This window comes from Pholcus phalangioides, unplaced genomic scaffold (genome assembly GCF_987345545.1).
Source record: "Pholcus phalangioides strain wild (caught in Gottingen) unplaced genomic scaffold, Ppha-v1.0 ptg000004l_1, whole genome shotgun sequence".
Lineage (NCBI taxonomy): Eukaryota > Metazoa > Arthropoda > Arachnida > Araneae > Pholcidae > Pholcus > Pholcus phalangioides.
Window position 1 is genome coordinate 27277642 of NW_028301597.1, and position 10723 is coordinate 27288364.

Genomic DNA, 10723 nt, shown 5'->3' on the forward strand with positions numbered 1-10723 from the left:
AGAGGAGGAATTAATACAGGAAAATATGAACACAGTAAAAATAATAGGAAAAAGCCAGAGTATTTCTATTCCTCGGTTGTCTTTTTTCTTTTCATAATTGTCGGAGAAAGGAAGGAGATGCACTATTACCTGCACAAAATGAGAAAAAAATATTCTCCTTGGAAAACTGTGTAGAATTTTACGGAGGTTTAGGTTATTGTAGCAATTACAATGCGGAATAAATTTAATATAGCGAGATTAAAACCGGTTAAAGTGTTAAAGCCGGGTTTTCTTATGAGCAGGTTTTTCTGCTCCACGTGAACCGAATAGGACCATTTCGCGTCGGCAGAAACGTGTAACTTTATTACGTTACGCATTTGTGGTCTTTATAGCGTGGCGCACCATTTGTTATGTCGTATAAAAGTACGTACATTTTGTAAACAAGGGAGACAGAATTGAAGGGAAAAAAACACATTGAAAGTGAAGAGAAGCTCGGCGAAACGCGAAGAGTGCGACGCATTTGGCTCCTCCAGAAACAGTCGGCCAATCACGCCCGACGTAAAGTGCTGGCGTCACTCGGGTGCTTGGCGTGAGACGTGTTGTGCAGTGCGCAGCACCTGTTTTCCTACTGGTGAGTGAACAGTGTGTCGCGCTGGGAAATTCACTTTGCATGCGGCGCAGAAAACCTGCTCCTAGGAGAACCCGGCTTAACGGACTTCTGATGGAATGTAGAAACACTCGGAGCCTTGTAAGCCAATCCTTGCAAGTTAATTCTAAATGTATCCTTCAAAGACTTCGTGAATTCTTTTGGAGTTGGGTTCCTGAAGTCTCTTATATGTCAACTATAAGCCCCCTTCTTCGAAATAGATTACATTAAAGCCTAATTAAATGCTCGTATCCATCCCGTACAATAAATACCACATCCCGATCCGTCAAACTAGAAAACTCTTTCTTGACAAACGTAATATCAAAAAAAAAAAAAAAAAAAAAAAAAAAAAAAAAAACGCTGCCATCTATCCACCAAATTTTACCGTGTATAACTTTGATTCCAGATCGATATTATTGAAGTGTTTGAAATTATTCTCACTTGTTCGTTATCACAGGCTGCCAGTGATGTCGTTGCGGATATACACAAGTTCAAACGTGTCCTGCTGAACACCTGGAACATTTTCGTGCACTTCAATGTGATCTTCGCCATCCATTTGCTGGGCACATACGTGACCCTGTTCTACCACGGGTACGTCAATAACGACGACGAATTTGAGGAATCCATGGTGAGAATTTCGTTAGGCCTACTTCTCTATCTCACACAGATAGACATTCAATATTTTCATATTTAATCCATATATGCGTTTTCGCTCTTTAATATTACCCAAGTATATTAGTGGAGTACACTTATAACATGCCCTGGATATAGCATGCGACTTTTTACTTCCTGATTTTATGCCTATTCACTTACATGTATTTTTACTTCCCGATTTTATGCCCATTCACTTACATGTATTTTTACCTCTGTTATTACGTATGCCGCTTAAAACATACGCTGTAGATAAAACCTTATAGCAAAAAAACACTCTCTTAACCTAGCAAACGATTCGGATGTAACATACTGCAAGGGAAAAACTGGAAAAATGATGTTAAATAGTTACTTACTTTTGCAACATTCATCGTATTCTTAAGGTGCCTTGATGAATTCTTTTACAGAAAGTTATTGGAATTTCTTTAATAATTATAAATTTACTCGAAAGAATTATTAATAATAATAATTAGTAACTTGCATTTTACATTACATTTATGGCTCCATATTGAATCGGAAATGGACTCTGGGGCGTCTTCCTCCTTCTCTGGATCCAGAATATATATATAGCTTCCGAGAGCCAGAAATACAATTGAAAATCATGGTTTCGCATGTAAAATACGGGACGTACGTATTCACCGTACGCCGTTTGTTCCGACTCTCTTTCTGTGATAACTACATCGTCGATGCTTTTTCCTGGCACCTTTGGACTACTTGGTAGATGGTAGTGATCGTGGTAACTGTTGTACAAGGTCGTAACTTGGATTTTTGCCGCCCCCACAATTTTAAAATTCGATAATTTTGTAATGGTGTTCTTTGTTCTCACCTAAAACAGCCGCCCAAGCAGTTACCCCCTTTTCGCCCTCTAGTAATGGTCCTGCTATTGTAATCAGATAAAGCAGAAATTTACACTGTTTTAAAAGCATCAAGTTTCTACCTGTTCAAAGAAAATTTAAAGTTGATTTTTTTAAAGCAAAGTTTTTGAACATTAGTTACTTCTCTATCTATCAATTATAAATTCGATGACAACTTTGAATGAAAACTATTAGCATAAACCCAAATAATGTCAGTCAAATGAATTAAATTAAGTGAACATTTATGCACATGTGTGCGGTATATCATGTACTATGTAATTTTTAAAATTCCTCAGGACATATTATATCAACAGAAAAATATTTTCATTCTATATTAAAGTTGATTACGTGTTGCATAAGCTGATTTTGAACGTGACAATCTTAAAGACGCTTTATGCATGTATACAACTGCTATTTAAACTAATTCCAAGACCTCGTTTATAACATACACTTATTGAATCACTAAGGGCGGAAGCATGTTGTAAGTGAACTAGACTGCTATATATAGACCTGTCTCTTCTGTCATCAACTGGTTTTAGTCCTGATAACTTTTTTTTTTAAACTTAGAGTGACATTTCACGCTATGGAAGAGTGTGGTGACTTGCTAAATCAAGCATTTACAGCAGGGGTGCTTTACAGCAAACTTTGCACTACACGGGCCAAAAATCAGATACTGCTCTCGGGCGGACTAGACACTAAACAACTATGACCTATTTTTTTCATGATACATTGCCGTAATTTTGGTATTCCAATTTTTTTTTATATAAAAAAAATCTTATAGTTTTCCCCTGTATTTTAAACACAGCTTAAATTGAACTTGCATTCTTTAGCGCAGGGGGGTTCTTAACCTTTTGTGTTCCACGAAACTTTTGGGCCAATAAAATAAAATAAATTTAATAAAAGTGGAAATGTTTCCTTTTGAAAATAAGATCCTCATTTCCCCAATCGACTGTGCATATGAGGATCCGGAAATTTCGCCTCCGACATTTCGTCCCTGGTACGTTTCGCCCTCGGGAATTTCACCCCGACATTTCGCTGCCCAGACTTGACTGTATGAGTGGCCGTACTAATGAGTGACTGTATGGGTGATCAAGTGAGTGACCGTCATTCACTTGGCCACTCATATGTTCACTCATTTGCTAAATCGTACATTTGCTAAATCGTACATTTGCTAAATCGTACATTTGCTAACTCATACACAGTCACTTGTGTGCACACTCATTTATAACTCACTCAGACACTCCCACGATCAGGGCAGGTGAAATTTACGGGAGCAAAATGTACCGGGGAAGATACGTGCTAGGAGCACAATGTCGGGGGGGGGGGGTAAGTAGAACAGAGTTTTCGTAAACCTTGTATATCACCTGTGTTATGTCCTGTGTCTGCTTATGACACTACGTTTGTGATGATGATCATGATGATCAGATACTTATTTATGTTAACGCATCATAAAGAGACGACTCTTTTTTTCGAATGTTTAAAATCTTTAATACACTGTACTAATACTTTCGTTTCATTCCCCGTCCAACAGGCACCGCATTACCTAATGATAAAGGTCTCGCTGGTCTTCTCGTCCGTCTGGCTGTGGGTCTACCTCTATTACTGCCGTAACGCGCAAAAGGCGGTGTCGGCGCTTTTGGATGCCTGCAAGTCGACGACGACAGCAACGACAACCGACGAGCACGAACCCGAGGCGAAACCCTTCAAGAAAGACGACAATGATACCGTCGACGGTGTGCACAATGTACACGTGGATGGCGGGAACAACGCACCGCATGATTTCCAGGAACCGTCACCGCCGCAATCACACGAAGAGGACGAACAGGTCAAGGATGCAACTAAGGATCCCAATCCGTTCATGGACGAAACGCGTTCAGAAGCTTCTCAGGGAGACGTTGGGAAATGAACGGCCATTGGAGGACGGACATCATCGACATTACTGATACGTAGGTTGGAGATGCATTGCGATTTCTTGTGAGGGAACAAAAAAAAATGTATGCACTTTATATAATAAGGTTTTTTTCGATGTTTTAGTAAGTTGAGCTGTTTTCCGATCATGTGAGAAGATGAGTAATTAAAAGAGAAAAAGTGATTCGATTTTTCATGACATATTTCATAACTAGATGGAGATTGAAACTCGTAACCAATAATCACTCTTTTGACCAAGAAGTATCAAATATTAATTCAGTTGAATTCATTGAAGATTGCCGATAGTGATCTTGAAGTACTTGCATTTGAGAGATAATGGTTCATTCTTTTTTTCATCGAGTGTGAAAACCTCGTATCCTATAGTAGGGGTTCCCTTTCTCATCCCCGACCCAAAATCAACAAAATTATTGGACTCGCCACCCACGGAACTGTTTGTTTATCGAAATTAGTGAAACCAGGGATTCAAAAAATTCATTTATAACAGAACTGTTAGCGGATTCGCACGACGCACATGTAGGAATCTTCTGTGAATCAAGTTTGGGTCATCACCCATAGCTCAAAGTCTCTGGCTCCACATGGATATGTACGACCCATTTCTGAAGCGCTGGCGAATAAAGTTCTCGTCGTGACTCACAGCTTAAGAATCCTGCCGCTGTGGTGGTCAAGTGGTCATAGTGACGGACTTCGCAATACAAAGAACCGAAACCAACCGTTAGCCCCCGCTCTGTTCCCCATACATAGACGTACGCAGAATTTTCTCAAGGAGGAGGGGGGGTTCAATTTATTTTTCATCTCAAGGGGCGGGTTTGCGTTTTTTCCCTGAAAAATAACACCATAATCTCAGTTTCAGGGGATTTAGAACCCCAAAATCCCCCTTTGTGTACGCCAATGCCTTCATAGAATATATAAGCTGGTTAGCCAGAGGATTTGAGCCATGATGGGAGAGCGATGTGACGTGCGGAGCACTAAGCACTGAAAAACCACCAGCGGGCAAGAAGACACAAAATTGAGGTTATATTGGGCAGTTGTTTACAAATATACGCACGTCGCCAGCAGGCCTCGATGCATGGGGGGGGGGGTCCACGAATTATCATAGACACACGCCTATATACAATACAAAAGAGGAAAGAGGAACAAGTGCAGAACAAAAACGCTCTGCCAGTGCATGGGGATGCAAAATACGACGAGGGGAAAAATGAAATGGCATGTAGAAAAACACTATGCATGCAAAAAGCATATGCAAAGAAATATAGAAGAGAAGCGAAAATGTAACGTGTTACATGATGCAGGGCAAAACGCTATACAAGTGTTGACCCCATCGTCGCTGCAGTGGTGGTCGGCTGAAGTTCGTTATCTGTGGTATCCAACTGCGAAGCTCGAATGTGAGCCGATCTTCCCATTAAAATGTCTCGGTGCAGAGAGCAACAGGCTTGCATTTACCCTTCACTCACGATTTTGAATATAAATGCCAGCTCTGAAAAATCACACACAACACATAGTACATACTCAGACATTGGGTAAACGCACATATCCGGCACAACTCACTCGGTAGTAAATTACCCATGGTGATAGGCCAGAGTGGCGCCAGGTTTGAAAGAAAGAAAGAACGCTTAGTTATATCTCTGGCGGTGAATTAGTTTATACGAACCATCACCGTAGCCGCCGGGAATCAAGTTTGGCTCGGCACCCATAGCTCAAGAGCCCTGGCTTTCAGGTTATGGCTGTACTTGACCATCTCGGAAGCCCCTGCAACCAACGTTAAGAGATAAGGACCCCCTATCATATAGCATTCCGATGGAAGCTCTGACACTGATTACCACCGTCCGGTGAATCTTAGACAGTTCTTAAAACTTGTTATGGGAAGGAAATCTTATTGTAAATTCTGATCAAGGGGGAAACGTTAGAATGCGATCCAAACACCAGGAAGCCTGTCGAAATTACAACCAGATGATATGGTGATCCTCTAACGCAATGTGATTGAAAAATTAGAATAATAAAGAATATAAATATTCTTAATATAATGTTAGAAACGCTTTACACTAATGGATAGCGACAAAATCGGAGAAGCTGTAGGTATCGCTGATTTAAATGTTTACCCACGTGAAGAGAGTTATCGATTTCGGGTCAAACGAGGTATCACATTTTCAACGGTGTTTTTGCTTCTCGATTTAGAATCAGAAATTGCTTTTTCCGTTATCTCGATTTTTTTGTATTTTTTTCCTGGCATCACGACACGAAGAACTGGAATGATGTAAAACATTTCTAAGTAGTCGTATATTTTAATACCAAACGCTATAATGATTTTCTTTTCAAGGTAAATATTCCCTGAGGAACTTCAAACGAATTAGTCCGGAATGTGTGTTCTGATTGTGTGTAACCCTACGTATTCATGTTTCCAAAGTTATGAGTGTTTCGTGCTCTAGATGATGCGTTATCATCTGTATTCCATATTTTGAAGTGAAAATGGCAGGTGCCTGAATTTTTGTGTTATGGAAGAATTGTATGTTGAAAGCCTTTCATGTTTTTTTTCCCCCTTTCGAAACGAGAAAAATTTCGGGCCATCGCCGCGGGCAATTTATTATCGAATGAGTTGTGTCAGAAGTACGCATGTGTGCCCAAAAGTCTGAGTGCGTATTTAGTGCTATGCGTGAGTTTTATTGCTGCAACCTATTTTTCGAATTATGAGTGAAGCGTGATGATCAAACATATTCATATTTCTGTGTGTCTTTTCTCTGGTGGGATTTTTTAACAAGTAGATGAGCTCGAATTTTTGCCTTGAAGGGTTTAAGTTCTTGCTCTGATAAAACATTTAACTTTTTTCATTTTATACCGTACACCACCAAGGCGCTAGTGACAATTTTTAATTCTAGCCATTGCCCGGATGAGGGGGGTTGGACGGTTTCGGGTGTTTTATTATGCATGCATAAGATGTGCATACACGACAGTAAAACGCATTCCAAAAAAAAAAAAATTAACTAAATAAATAAATAAAATGCAATAGCAATAAATTTACAAAAATTTACATAGAAGCTCTGAATTATAGCGCCGCCAGGCAAACAGTTGCCTTATTCGGCACGGTTATATGCTTTTCATCTATATATCGACGTTGCCGACCAGTCTAGGTGCCAGCAAAAGTGACTTTGTATTGCGGGATCCCAGTTGAGCCCCTCAGCAATCAATTGATCTTTTGTCAGTTCCGACCTGAGGCATTAAGTTCAAGTTCATAAGATCTATAAACTAATAATCTCATGTTAATCGGACGATATTCTTTTGATGGAATGGAAATTAATTCAAATCCAAGTCATTGTTGCTACTCTGGTTTTATCAGCGTAATAACTGTATCAATGTATATGAGCCGTGAAAACACGTCCGTAAAGTCAAAATAAATAACTAGACAAGTAGATAGACATAAGTAAATAGATAGATACATAAAAACAAATAAAACAAAATACAGAAGATCCTCAATATACAATTGACTAATAAATGCTGGATGATATCGGCTTTCATTCAAGTCCGGTTTTTAACAAATACTTATTATAGCAAGTGTAATCAAGGTGTACATAAATGAAAGTACAGCAGTTAGCTACAAAAAGTGTTCAATGCTAATCAAATAAGCACATTGAATTACGAAATACTTTAAGCAAGTTCCTCAAAAAAAAAGGAATTCTAAAAAACTACTTTTTCTACACAAGTAAGTATTCATGCATATTTCAGTAGAAGAAAATTTGAAATACTACGTGCAATATTTGTTTATTACTATTATTTTTCCAATCAACACGAATGTACGTAACAAAATACCACTCAATTGATTTTAAGAAAAATAAGAAATAAAAAACTTTTCCTCTATAATAAATCATGCACAAAAAAGTTCTCATTAACGTAAACTGGTTTCGAAGGAAGTATTTTATGTATAAAAATAGTTCAAAATTGAACTTTTTTTTCCGAACATTTGAATCACTAGAGAGATAACATATTTCAATGGATGGGAAAAAAATATATAATAATTAAAATTGGGGAAAAAATAGGAACCAATTAAAAAAAACAGACATTAACGTAGCTACAGAAAAAAAAAAAAACAATTTTTTTTGTAGGAATCAAATTACATAAAAAAAATTGAATTGAATTTTTTTTTCGGTGGAATGAATAGGTATCTGCTATTCGTTTTTATGTTTGTACGTGATCAGGACTCGCACGAATGAATTTGTTTTATTTTCCTTTGAGGATTCATTTTGAACCCAAAACAAAAACAAAAAAAAAGTTCAAGCTGTTATATATATAGAAAAAAAGGAGTCGTTAGAAGCTTTTAATACCGAATAAAAGAAAGAAATACATCCGAATGAAAAGGTTTAATTACTAACATCAAGGATTTAATTTGCGGACCGATGTAAAATGTGTTCAATTAATGTTCCCTGCAGAATCAAAGTCTATCATTTTTTCAACTTGCTTTTTTTTTTACCCCTAAATGAATAAATACTAGGCAACATACGGTAGCTTTGAAAACAGGAATAAGAAAAAAACGATGGGACTTGGCAAAAGCGTTACGTGTCTTAAAAGCTTAATCGATGATAGGAGTGACCAAAGAAGAACCTTCAAATGCGTTCCCGACTGTCCAGCACTGTGGTTCCGTTTTTGAGTGCGCGATGTCAGATTAGTTTTATAGAAACGTCCTCTCCACTTGTCAATACAAGATTCATCGAAAGACCGGTTATTTGTGGAGATGAAGATTACAAGGAAGAAAATTCATCACTGCCCCCACGGGGACTCGTACCGCGGTCTCTCGCTTGCCGGACGAGTGACCTACCATCTAAGCTATGGAAACAGATAAAATATCAACATATATATATACGCTGAAAGGTTGAAATATTCTAGCCGCTTCCATAGCTTAGATGGTAGAGCACTCGTCCGGCAGGCGAGAGACCGGGGTTCGAGTCCCCGTGGGGGCAGTGATGGATTTTCTTCTTCGTAATCTTCATCTCCACAAATAACCAGTCGATGAATCTTGTATCAGAGATTAGTTAGTTTACTAATACACGCTGCTTAATGTGATGACACCGGGACTCGGGTTATTCATATTAATATCCGAATGATAAATGTATCTGAAAAAATCCCGTTTGCAAGTGCAGTGACTGTACATCTCGTTTGGTCGAACGAGACGTGCGGTAAACAGGTATTAGTGAGAAACGGGCCAACTCTGTTTTTCTTTCCCACATAATTGGTTCCAGAATTTTCAGTCTTAATTTTTTTTTAAAATCTATTCTAAAACGGGACTTTTGCTTTCCTCTGTGCTAAAATCCTGAATTCTTGTTATTCACCCAATTGTGAGGCGTTAGAATGGAACTGTCTATTGCACATCATGAATTACTATATATTTTTTAAATTTACAACACGTTTCATAGATCCCTTGAGAAGCTCTCTCGGAAAAAGAAATTTGAATCTAGTCAAGTTTTTTTAAAGTTTGCCTTCACTATAGGGAGGCCATTGCATTTTGCTTTTGTTTCGGATAACTCAGGAAAAATTAAAAAAAAGGAAAATGGGGGAAAAAGATGCTAATTAATAACAGTTTTGGACGTGCAAAACACAAATAAGTAGAAAAGTATTGAAGAAAAAGAAAAGGGAGGAAGAAGAGAATTCAGACTCAATAACAAGGTTGATGTCCCAATCAATGATAAATTGATAAATGGAAATGATTTATGGTAAAAAAGTGGAATGATTATTGGACGATTGACCGATCGTACGTGATGGCTGAATGCACAGTGAAGGGTGCACCGAATTCTTTTTTTGGGGTATATTAAAATAAAAGAGAAAGAATCTTAAAGCTCAGTAATAGTGATCACGCCATTAGTGATCCCAAAGATAAAGAGGTAGATCTATAGTGATAATTAATACTGCTCTGGAGCTCTACCTACTTAGACATGACCATGGTCATTGCATAAGCAGCTACACACGTGCATGCGTTACACCGAATACTATGGACCGATTACGACATGAATTACGGAAATGTTTGTCAACAAGGGAGGGAGGGAGGGAGGGAGAGATCACTCTTTCTATCCTCCTACATACTCTTGCAGACTGCTATCGATACCTTACAGGGAAAAAATAAGTTTGGTTGAACTTTAGCTTCAGAATGTGCAAAAAATACATTCGACGGAAAAAATGATAACATTATCCGAAGTCCCAATAATATAAACGATTTTTTTCGCATATTATGATATTGGTCCGTCCCGTTTTTTGCACAAGTGATGACAATAACAGAATGACAACAATATCAGTGGTTCCAATAAGTGGCTTCGACTGTAACAATAATCGATTGATAACTATATCCGAAAAAAATTCCGGTAACAAGAACTATGCTGATATGTCCTATTTTTTGGGACGGGACGATGAAAACGACATAGTTCCGTTTTTATATTCCACATAACTGGTTTCAAAATGCTAAATCGAATATCCTTTCAACCTTATTTTTCCCCCTTTTTGTACGTACTGGTCGAGAGTCGATGCCAAACTGTCAACACATACCAATCGCCGGACTTCCAGATTCGAACGAACTAGCGTATGATAAGTTGAGATATGATCTTACAATAAATGTAAATTCGAAAGAAATTCCAATGTTTCTACTTCACAAAATGCAATTACAATACCATCTGATGTCTTGTATTATTTAATT